The sequence below is a fragment of the Falco biarmicus genome, chromosome 3, assembly GCF_023638135.1.
Source record: "Falco biarmicus isolate bFalBia1 chromosome 3, bFalBia1.pri, whole genome shotgun sequence".
NCBI classification, from domain to species: domain Eukaryota; kingdom Metazoa; phylum Chordata; class Aves; order Falconiformes; family Falconidae; genus Falco; species Falco biarmicus.
Genome location: NC_079290.1, coordinates 36,227,844 through 36,240,366, shown reverse-complemented (window position 1 = coordinate 36,240,366; position 12,523 = coordinate 36,227,844). Strand labels below are relative to the sequence as shown.

Here is a 12,523-nt window from a genome sequence, read left to right as displayed (position 1 = left end):
TACAAAGAGCAACTAAACACCCTCTGTGCTGATGGGCGTACATGTAGCTGAGAGTTATAAGCAGTTCTGTTCCACTTCTGACCTTCTCAATTGAGATTTTCAGAACAGTATCAAAGTAACTTCACAGCCAGCAGAAATCTTTTTAGCTTTCAGCAATTATTTATTCATTTTATAGACACACATACTTTAATTATAACATGAGAGGTGTGCAGCATCCACCCCACCCCATGTTTTCAAAGCCACGTGGGAACCACTGACTGTGCTTGTGTTATAGGCAGTGATTTCTCCTGGCATTGAAAACTGATAATCTCTTGGTTTGGGCACTAAAATAATACAATTGAATACAAGCACTAGGCCCCACAGATGGAGATAATGATGAAAGATTTGAAAACATATGGCTCTGAATCTTTGTTTAGAAACACATGAAGATTTTTGAGAATTTCCAAATAAGTTAGTTACTGCTATAGTTACAGAAATATAAAGCACAGTCAGCAAGGAAAGGTCTTTAGCATTGTGCTTTCCTGAGTACCACAGGTGATTTCTAGGGAAGTTCCCATTTTGAAGCTATTAATAGGTTCTGCCCATACTGTCCTTTGTCCTCATCCAGCTGCTTTTTCTCCAAAGGTTGCTGTCAGATTTTCACAAAGCTGCCAGTGTTCTTTCCCCTTTACTCTACACCATGTACTATGAGAGGGGCTGTGGGTCTCTATCATTTATCTTCCTTTTCTTATGGCTGTTACTTGTTACAATTTTAAAGCAATAGTCTTTTATTACTAGAAACCTGGCTTTGTCTATCTTAAAGAATTTTGACCTCTTTGCGTATTGTGCAATGCTACACATACATGTACAAAACATCTATCATAACTGCCAGGAGTGCACAAGTGATACCACTGCTGCTTTGATAGTCATTACAACTGCAGGCAAGATTTTTGTTACTCGCTGGGCTGATAACCTCCTATTTTGCACATTGCCTTGCTTCTGAGGAACTCAATTGCTTTTTGGACATTTTGACTTCTGTAGAGTTAAAATCTTATTAGGCAGCATCTTCAAAGAGTTACAAGCCCAAGAGAGGGGGAGAGTGGCATCCTGTGGTGGTCTTAATCCCCAGAACAGAAAGCCAGGCTGAAGCTCTGTGGAAGTAGCAAGAGCTTTTGCTTTCTACTACAAGGTTAGCTTTAGCAAATGTGTTACATGGATAAGTTAAAAAAGCTGGTGATTCACATTTGTGTGGTTGTATCTTCTGAGATACTGATTGCAAATCTCTTTCTTCTGGGAAGACCACCTGCTAGCTAGTGAAGGAGTATGAGCCTATAGGCTGAGGCTGTGGTGAAGGCTTCCAATTAATGCCCATCGTGAAATGACTAATGAATTTAGGAGATGGGATTGTAGTTCTGAAAGTAATAAAAAGTGATTCAAACCAAAGAAAGATGCAGGAAAGAGATAAGCTAAAGCTCAGCATAATTGGGACAGCTTCTATGACTTCGGGAAGTTTTTATGTTAGGTGATCTAATAGTAAATTTTATGAATCTCTGAATAAAATATCTCCCTAAAGAAGTTTGTTGCTGAATGGAATTGTCTGTACCCATGTAATAAAGTGTAAATCTTTCCACCTGAGAATATTAGTAAAAATCTTTGTATTTAGAGTCCCTGCCAAAACGTTTAAAACAAGGTCACTGCCCGCTGGAGTTTTCCTGAGCGGAACACTAAACTCAGTATTGTGTGAACCTGAAGTTTGTCTCAGGGTTCAGCTTCAACTAGAGCTGGGCAGCAAACAATTTTGTTATATCACATCAAGGTGAGTCAGAGTCTTTTAAAAGTGGTTCAGGGGAAAGAAGAAAGAAATTCCACTGTTTTATTAAATGGCTTATGATCAGAAGAGTTATGTGAGAGACCAAAGATGAAGTTTCCGTCATGATTTGAAATAGTAGCTAACTGGGCTTCAGACAGCCCAAATGAGTGTTTGGTTATTTGTAGTTCAGATGTCCATTGTCTCGTTAGCTCATATTTTTAGCAGAAATTTAGTGCTGAAGCAGAGAAGCCTTCTTAATTTCTTTTCCCCTGCAACTTCTGTATCCTTTTGGAAATCTTTGCTTTGATCTAACAGTAAAAATGCATCTCCACTTTTTTTTCTCATGGTGTACATTTACAGTGTATTTTTTCCCTTTTCATTTGTCTCATTTTTTACACCTCCTCTCTTGTACTTCCCAGGTTTCTCCTTTCATGGTCTGAAAACGCTGCTGAGTAAAGGTGAGCCAATAGTTAGTCCGATCCCAGACGGTCTTTTGTTTAGATAATTACTCGGAACTGAAGCAGCTCATAAATGCCGTGACTTCCCTGACTAGTATTGACTGATTGAAAGATTAGGTGAGGCAGACATTTGTAGCCAACCTGGTAAGAAGAAAGGAAAGTATAGACTGATTTAAATAAGATATTTTTTTTCTTTCTCCCTCCCCCCACTGTATTGAGGATGCATCCTGAATGTTATCTAAAGTTATGTATTTAGGTTGGAGCCAAGCTGATGTGGCTGCAGCAGAGGCGAGCATCCCTCTAGCCGCTCCTGAATGGTGCTGGAGCCATGCTGCTATTGCTCCTGCAGCTGGTATCACACCCCGCAGGAGGGCTAACTTCTTAAAGAAGAAATTCTACCAAGGTTCTCGGAGAACATAATGCAATTCTCCTTACAATAAAGCCAGTGATTTAGATTTATACCCCATTTATTTGCCTTGGTTTCTCACTTGCTAAAGACATTTGCCAGTATATGCCAGATGACACAACCCATTTAACACAGATGAAATTGGCTTTGAAACCTTTATCCCCATCTTATCAGTATGGCCACAGCAGATTCTTAGTAATAGTAATATTTTACAAAACAAAAAATGTAACCTCAGTTCTATATGGAAACAAATAGACTCATTGTAATCCCTGCTAAAATATATTTAAGGATTCATATAGGAATTTTACCAGCCTATATCTAAGAGACATAATCATAAAAAAATACATAAAAACATATCCATAAACATGAAAAAATAATCCAGGTTTCACCAATGAATCAGAGTAAATATATTTACAATATTGCAAGCAGTGCTTTTTAAAAAGAAAATCTTGTTAATGAAGCACTGAATGACAGAGAAACCATGCTATGTGTTGGCCTCTTTTTCAAAAGATCAGAATCTATAAAATGACTGGCTTCTTTACATAGTCTGGAATTGCTACTGTTAGAGCATTTAATGTAAAGTGCAATATCATAGTCTTTCCTGAGTCATAGTCAGTATGACAGCTGTACAGCTCCAGGATCAAACACAGTGTAGGTGTCTATCCCTAGTGTAGACCAGTAGCAGAGCTCTTTTCCTCTGTGGGGCTCACACTATACATCAGCTATACTAATTTTTGCTTGGGAGGTGGAGCCAAAGCTCCCTTCTTTTCTTGCCTTTGGACCTTATGTGTGTGAGCAAGAGAGCAAAGGAGAATGATGCTTAGAGGTGGCTGCTTCCATGGAGACCTTGGGGTGAGTAGCCTGCAAAATTCACCATCATTCACAATTCACGGTGTGGGAGGTGCCGGTTGTGCCCTTTCTATCATGGCTATTCACTGGCTAAAAGCAACCCTTTGTCTTGTCAGTCCAGAGACATCTAGGCTGAAGAAGTGGCAAAGAGAAGAAAATGCAGTGTCTTTTCAGCACAAAGCTTTTGATGTCTAACTGTGTTGTATGGGGTTAACTGGACATAAATATCAGTCCTGAGATTTTTAAAACTGAAGCATTATAAACTAATCTCTGGTCCCCAGACTAGTCTCTATACAACTACCTGACAGGAGGCTGTAGGCAGGTGGGGGTTGGTCTTTTCTCCCAGGTAACAAGTGATAGGACGAGAGGAAACGGTCTCAATTTGTGCCAGGGGAGGTTTATATTGGATATTAGGAAAAACTTATTCACTGAAAGGGTGGTCAAGCACTGGAACAGGCTGCCCAGGGAGGTACCTGGTGGAATCATCATCCCTGGAAGTGTTTATAAAACGTGCAGATGTGGTGCTTAGTGACATGGTTTAGTGCTGGACTTGCTAGTCCTGCGTTAACAGTTGGATTTGATCTTCAAGGCCTTTTCCAACCTAAATGATTCTATGATTCTGTGAGTATCTGTGAGGCATATTGCCTTTAAATCAGTAAGCTGTTTGGTAACAACCTTGATGTACGAAGAAGCGGGCAAATATTCAGAATTAAATATTGAAGAGATAGAAAGATAAAGAACACAGAAGACATAAAAGTTCTTTACATACTCAGATGATTGTATTATCTTTTTCAAGAGTTACCCAGCATGATTTATAATTTCTATTAAAAATATCAAGACTATCTAAGCAACATCCCTAAATCTTTATTTTATGTCATTCTAAGAAAAACAGTACATGTTTACCCACGCACTTCACCTTCTAGTCTTTGCTCAAAACACAGCTTTAGCTACAATAACAAGGAAGAAATCAACCTTCCTTGAATTTTAATTTCCTGTGGAATTTGCCTCTTTCTCTTAAGAAAAATGTTTTGGCTTGCAGGTTTGATATTCCTGTCACTTTTTGCTTTTTAACTATGTAAAAAAAATGCATACAATACTACTCTTCATTGCCTTCTACAACTTTGTCCTCTAAGCCCTGTGCAAAGCATATCTAGATAAGAGCAATTTACAGTAAGATTTTTTCTTAAGTCAAAGGTGGGGTAAAAAGCAACTCTGTTGAAATTTATGTCTGTGAAACATATCTAAAATGACACTTTCAAAATTGGTTCACTAAGAACCCATTTCTAGCTGTGCTGCGCTTTGATAATATACAAACTAAAATAAAAATAAATTGTTACTGGGTATATTTTGAAAATACTTTCACCAGATATTCTCTGGAAACAATAGAGCAAATTCTAAGGCTAATCCAACAATCCCAGTTTGTTAGAATCATACAACAGTTTGGGTTGGAAAGAACCTTACAGATCATCTAGTCTCAACCCCCCTGCCATGGGCAGGGACACCTTCCACTAGACCAGGTTGCTCAAAGCCCCATCCAGCCTGGCCTTGAGCACTTCCAGGGATGGGGCACCCACAGCTTCTCTGGGCAACCTGTGCCAGGGGCTCACCACCCTCACAGTGAAGAATTTCTTCCTTATACCTAATCTAAATCTACCGTCTTTCAGTTTAAAGCCGTTCCCCCTTGTCCTACTGCCACAGGTCCTTGTAAAAGTCCCTCTCCAGCTTTCTTGTGGGCCCCCTTTAGGTACTGCAAGGCCGCTATAAGGTCTCCCTGGAGCCTTCTCTTCTCCAGGCTGAAACCCCCCACCCCAGCTCCCTCAGCCTGCCTTCACAGGGGAGATGCTCTGGCACTCTGATCATCTTTGTAAAATATTATCATGCTTTGTGAATAAATCTAACCTCAAGCAGGGCAAAACATGAAATATCTTTGCTTCCAAAGAGTGGAGAAGTTACCATGCAAGAATGAATGATATGAAGCTTTTGTGATTTGGTCCAAGATATTTTTTATTTAAAAAAACTTGCAGTTGTCTGGATATGTGAAGGTTTCCCAGTCTCTGCTTTGCCAGCTGAATGTTGCAGACCTTTCCATAGTAGTTCCCACTCTTCCTTTAAACCAGTGTTTTTTCCTCAACCCAAATAAAGTGTTAAAGGCTACATGGAATAACTGAGTTTGAAGAAAAAGTTGAAATAAATTTTGGGCCACAAATAATTGATTTGGTTCTGTAAGGAGGGGTCAGACGGGTCCCTGTTTTGTGAAAGTGTTATCTATCAGTCCTGTTTGTATGTGTAGAGGTCTGGAGAGAAATGTGCAGGTAGTCCCATGTCTGCTGGAAAGTTATTAAATTTATTATGTGGTGAATCTACCTTGATTCTGGAAAAGGAAAATATCTACCAGGCTCAAATTGCCAATAGAATAAAAAAAGCAGAGATGGGGGAGTAGGTAGGATTTTTTACTCACGTGATGTCTCCTTTGCAGGAATGAAACAGGATTCATGTTCTTATAGTGCTATTTAAAGCTGAAAGCCTGTTTTTCCAATTAGACGTGTGTATCTGCATTTGCAGTGTGCCACTGGCAAGGTAAATGGGATCAGCGGTAAGCGTTACTGAAAGCTGCAGCTGGCTGACAGTTGCAATTTTACAAAACTCCCTTTTTTCCCCCCTCAGAGTCTATGCAGATATGAGTTTCAGCAATACTCGCCTCCAGCCTCTTTCAGCTTTCTTTTTAATTAAAAAGCTTAATTGGGAGTAATAAAAATTCCAATTAAGCTTTTTAAATAAAACCCAAAAGCTCAAAGTGGCTGCAGTTGCAGATAACTGCTACTGCAACCCATGACTAGCAATTCTATTTGAACAAAGCTTTTGGTTCACTATAATAAATATTGTGGTTTATGATTGTTCCTCCACATCTTTCAAAAGTACTGTATCTTTAAGTCTCAGAGCTATCATTTTCTTGTGAAATATGGGCATCCTTGTGATTTTTGCTAAGTGCAGCACAGGGACTCAAGTCTCCATAGGTTGCTATGCATATATGCCCCTCAGCGTCATGCCACATGTTGTACCTCTGAGGAGAAATAACAGCAGTAACAAGTTCTGATCAGCCAATTTCCCTGTGAATTCATGCAATTTTATAGGTAAGTGAAAATGGAGAGCACCAGACTCCAAAGGTTTTTTCCAGCCAAACACCTTTACTTCAGCCATTGTGTGTAATTATTTAGGCCAGCTTGGTGGCTTAATTTTATGTAACAATTTATGGTCTTTATATGTGTGGCTTTTCTTCCTCAGAAAGGCCAGTGAGAAAATGCATGAATTAGATCTTGTACATCATGATATCTGACTTCAGGGGTCATCCACAGTATAAAAGATATGGAAATACCTGATACTATTAATGTTCCTTAGAGGAATCACTGAAACTTTTACTGTTCCTTTTTGGTGCAGAACTTCATAGAAAATAGTGCTTGTTTCCAGTGGCATGTCAGCTGCATGCATGGGGCATTACCATAGTTAAAGCAGAGTAATTTTAAAATTTGCTGTGTTAGTAATGAATTTCTTTTGCGCAGTTCAGCCTAGCATTTACCTCTGTATGGTGGGAGGTACCTATAGATCTAGAGAAGTCATTAAATCACAATAAACCAGGAAGAGAATAAAGAAGCAGCTGGTGAGGTTGAAGCTGTTAAAAAGGGAGAAACTTTACGGAGTGCTAACTGATGCTTACTGCTGCTGCACGGCAGCTCTGAAAGAAGTAAAGCCTGGACCATCACTGAACAGCACTGCTGGCCCAGCTATGCTTCATTCCCAGCTTCCAAGGGCATGTGCAGAGAGGAAGCAATAGGACCTCAGGCGGGAGGAAAAGAAGTCTTGCTATTACCTGCATTCATTGCAAATCACAGGTTTTTCAGTTTCTTCCAGCATAACCTACAAACAGGGATGTGGTCTGGTAGAAGTAGTGGCGCTCGGTTCAGGAGGCTGAAGTAAAAAGCAAAAGGAGAGGGAATGTGGCTATCTGACTATTTCCAGGGAATGTCTATGATGGCTCATGAAACGTTTAAAGGATCTCTGGAGTGGAGAAATCGTCCTGTGTATTCAGGGGAGGTACGCCAAGCAGTTTAACAGGAGTTTTAATTTCTGTTTAACTATATTCTTCTGTGAAAATATAAGGTTGAGTTGACCTTTCTCAGCAATGTGATCCCAGACAAATGCCATGGCTTAGTGCTTGACTGTCCATTTTTTCCGCCTTCTAATTCAGTTCAAAGTTGGGATGTTTCATGATGTTGACTATGCCTGAAATTCCCAGAACTGCTTCCCCTACAGCTTCATAGGAGTTTTTGTTTTTTTTCTCCCGCTCCCCTGCCCTGTTTCTTGACTGATTCTAAGCTCTTGTTTTGAAAGCCTACTTTTGTTGGCTCCAGATACCACTGCCATTAGCTTCACAGGCTTTTCTCATCAGCTTGATGGACCCAGGTGGCCTTGTCTATCACTGATATTGTTGCTTTCATTTTCTCAGCCATCTGTTTCTGACAAGAATGAATTACAGCCCTGGTTTCCAAGAAGTACATTTACAGTTGTAGCTCAAATGATTACAGCAAGAATACCCCAGGATGGCTTGAAAAGCAAAATATTCATATAGAAAACATAAATGCATGTAAACACTCATAGGAGTTTCAAGAAAATAAAGACGTTAATCTTCCACTCAGCTAATAATTTATTAACAGTGTTGAGCTAAGTTAAATAATGAGCTTGTTAGAGAATGGCTATGTTACAACACAAAATATATTTCCCTCCCCCAAATTAAAACCTTAGTATAAAGAATGAAACCAAGTTTAATCATGTCCCAAAACTTTGAAAATCTTTTACTTCTTGCACCAATATTTTGAAAACAAGAAATGTGTTGACCAAGAACTTAAAACCCATTGGCTGTCATTAGAAGGGATCACTCTTCTACCCTAGCCTGTTCCACTGGAAAGCTTTCCTCCAACCCAGTGGTCTAGTAGAGTAATAATGTGGTAGTGTAAACTCAGTAATGTGCTTCTGACAGATTGCATTTCTGTCCAGCAAACGTACATTTGCCATAGGTCAAGGGAATTGAGACTCTTTATAGGTTGGGCTGGCTTGGCTGGTCCTCACTTCCTGTCAGTCATGCCTTTTCTGCTGGATCTGGGCTCGGACTAACAGCTGTATTCCAGGAGAATTGGCAGCTTGAATTACAGGAAGGTAGGAAAGATTATGTTTCAAATATAGAGCTTTCTTGGTTTTTTTCCTGAGCTTTCTTTGGGAGCATTTTCTGGAATAAATCACAATATCTAATAACTCAGTGAGGCTTTTTAAGTGGAGTTTTAAGAGTGTACTGAGGTCTTACTGAATCACGTTATCTACCATTTCAAATCCTCTTGAATTTAGTTGCAAAGAATAATAGCTATATGTTCAGCCTGAAGAGTGTGAAGATTTTACTGACTTTGGATTAACAGAAAGATTTCTCACTATCAGTGTTTAAGCTTCACCTCTCTGTCAGTCATTCCTGACAAGGCCAGAATAAGGTACTAATGGCAGTGACTTTAGAGAGGGTGGTTTTTCATTAGTTTAAGCAGAATGTCAATTAAAAAGGAATTGAGATAAAGAACCAGCAACTAGATTAAGTTTACACTTCTTCACGGATGATAAGAAAAATCCATTTACAGGTTCTATTTCAGGCTGAATATACTTCCCAAGGTAAAGGCTTCTTATACTATAGCTTTAAAAGCCTACTGACAATTTCTGAAAAGATCTAATAACTATTGCGTCAGAAATGTGGAAGAATTTTTTAACCACTGGAAATAATTATTTCTTACCTAAAATGAATGTACTAAATTAATTTAAATTTAATTTCACACATTTTATTACAGAATGTTATCGTCTACCATCATTTCTTCTCTTCCTGTCTGACTATTATTTGCATTCTCTAAGAACTGACAAAGCCCATTTAAAATAGGAAGAGAAATCTATCTTTCTCTGATCTCTGGATGGGGGAAGACAGCCTGGGACTGATTTCCAGCTAACAAGTGTGGGACACTATGGCAGACTGTGTGTGCTATTTTTTACTTTTTCTGCGATCTGCTTGTAAGGTTTTGAGCAACTTAGTGGGAGTTGTGAGCTTAGAATTCAGCAGGCTGCACAGGACTGGGGCAGCATTGGGCTTTGATCAGGCTTCAGGCAAAAAAGGCTCCTACAGGCATTCCCCCTTCTTTACATCCTTGTTATTCCTTTTTATTCCTTTGGACAACACTGATCTTCAGGGTTCAGATGAAAATTATTGTTTCAGGCAGACTCACATAGATATTTATTACCCTGGACTCACATAGTCTTTTTTTCTTCTTTTTTTTTCTTTTTTCTTTTTTTTTTTTTTTTTTTTCCTTCATGCAGGCTAAGGAGTGTTTTCTCATATGAAAACTGAGACTGTGACTTAATGTTACTGTGCTCAGAGCTGGGCTAGTCATAGGTTTCTGCTTTGCCCAGAACTGCAGACTAATCCAGAAGAGACAACTCTTCTGAGGGATGCTTCTCAGTAAGAGGTACAGCATGGGCCATGGCATATGACAAAGGGCAGGAAGGGAAGCTCAGACAGTTTAGAACTGTTGAGCAGTGATCTGCAGATCTTGTAAATGCCACCAGCAAATCTTTGCCTTAATCCACTTCTGCCCCCTTTAAAAAGGCAGTTTTCCTGCCTTTTAATTGTAATCTGAACAGTGTACAGCTTCAGAGCAGACGGTACATAAAAGCTTGCACATACTCCTGAAGTTGGGTAGATCTTTCCTTCTGAGTGTTATCTGAGGGATTTATTCCTCCTTACTGTTCCTGTGGCTAAATCCTGAGCAGATGAGTCACATGTGGGGATTTTTTTGTGTGGGTTTTTTTTTGTTTGTTTTTGGATTTTTTGGTTTGTTTTTGTTTTTTGTGTAGAAAATCTGCTTTCAAGTTTCATCCCTCTAGCTGGAAGAACCAAAACTTCCTGTCAGTAACAAAATAGCAGGTAGTTTCTTTTACAGGTAACTAAGTTTTCTCTTATAGTTACTAAGGAACACGCAGCAAGACACCCACCCAACCTGGAGGGGAAGAGAACTACCATTTAGAGACATCCAAAACCAGGAGAGATGCTGACAAACTCTGATTCTCCTATGCTATTTATACTAGCTGACAGAATGCGTCACATTATGCTATTTTAATAGATTTCTCACCTTCCTGAAATGAATTACAGACTTACAGAGCAGTGATGGTAAACTGGGATTCATAGCTACATTACTAGCTTTGCAACATCCTTTACATCAGCGTAGCTATTTGTATTCAGTACCCATGAATCAGCTGTAATATACTGAGATAAATAATCTGTCCAGAGGGACATCAACATTGTAGCTGAAGAACAGCCCAGACTAATCCTGTGAAATTGGCTTTGATACAGTTTGTGAAGTTAGGTCTTATTGTATCTCTCCGAATCAGGGAGGTGACTATTATTGGTTGATTCCTCCTGATAAAGAAATTGTTGAGCAGCTTTTTCAGAAGTACTTAAATGCCTTGGTATTTGTGATTTAAAGCTGATGTTTTTCAACAACAGTGTGTGACCACACTTTAGCTACATATACACCATCACATTAAAACCTGAGCTAAAGAAAAAAGAACCTACTTGGCCATGATGGAGGGTATTCTTTTGAACATGATGTTCAAGATCTCTCTGCGGTTTTGGAGGTTTCAACTGAATCAATTTTCTGTCACCAGGTTATACAATATGTCCTGTTTTCCATTGCAAAAGATGTGATGTTAAAAAACTATGGGAACATGTGAGGGCTTATGGCAGTACAAGCTGCATCTCCAAGGCAACAGCCTGAAATGGTCACAGGTTACAGAAAATAGCCCCAGAAGGGGCTCTGAGAGGTCATCTGCATAGTCTGCGTGCTGAGGCTTGATTAGTGCTGTCTGAATTATTTTAAGAATTTTTTATTTAAACTTCTTTTGCAAAGTTCCCACAGCAGTGGGGAAAGATGTGAATTAACCCCTTTCACCTACCAGTGAAAGCCAGAAGTGGTAAATGACAGAAATCTTTGGCTCATTGGTGCTGGCCAGACATCCGATGTCTTTAGCTTTTCTCTACTGTTGGATGGACCTTCAAATTTGTATAGAAGGGAGACACATTTAAGGTGCATAAGAAATCCTTACCTTTCATTTACAAAATTTCTGCTTTGCAATGGCAGAGCAGTTGTGTTTCAATAGCACAAAGATCTGGAAGTGCTCTAAAAACCTCACATGGCAACCTCAAGTACACAAGGTTAATGTCCCTGTAGGGAACAGATGTTCTGATGGTAACTAGTTTAGTTGTTAAGGTAGTGTGTGCTAGTGGATAACTCTTCTGACTGTCTCTTCATAGCTCAGGAGTCTGTTGCTGACTCTGCTAGTGATATTCAGCCCCTTTCTCCCTCAGTGCCTCTTGTTCCACTGTCCTTCCATTTTCTATACACTGCAAATTTATTCCCTGTAGGACATTTGGACAGCAAAAGAAAGTGATGCAAAGGGTCCTGAGTGACCCAGGTGACCCACCTGACTTAAAGACTGGAAGCTGCAGAGTCCAACAGATCAGCTGTGTAAGCGTGGAATCCACCACAGAGCCAGAGGCAATAGGTGTCTCCCTTCAGTAGGACTAACTTAACTTGAACTGGGTCCTTGTGTTTCCTGCAAGACTGCTATGCAGATGTCCTGGCTTAGGATGGTACCAGCTCAGGGGTCTGAAAGACCCTTTGGTTTGGCAGATGGGGCTGATGCTTTCTGAGCATTATGGCTGGGAAGGGAGAATCCTCTTTGCTCCAGCTGGTAAATCACATTTAACCTGGTGCCACACACCACTGTTCCCTGTAGAACCATTCCTACTATTTCATGCTGAGGCCTCATACCTCGTCTGGATAATATGTGCTGCCAGTTTATTAAGAAATAAGAAGTTCACATTGTTAATACAACTTTTTTCAACCAAACTGCTAAAGTTTGCCTACCAATGAAGAAAGAGGTACC

At 39.7% G+C, this 12,523-nt stretch overlaps 1 long non-coding RNA gene across 2 annotated transcripts in view; it reads left to right on the top strand.

Annotated features, from left to right (window-relative positions):
• Positions 1–12,523, top strand: part of LOC130145872 (uncharacterized) — a 97,387-nt gene that overhangs the window by 48,112 nt on the left and 36,752 nt on the right. For both annotated transcript variants that reach the window (XR_008820714.1, XR_008820713.1), the window contains exon 3: positions 2,209–2,247. This is a non-coding gene — a long non-coding RNA (uncharacterized LOC130145872). The remainder of the gene's footprint in view (positions 1–2,208; positions 2,248–12,523) is intronic.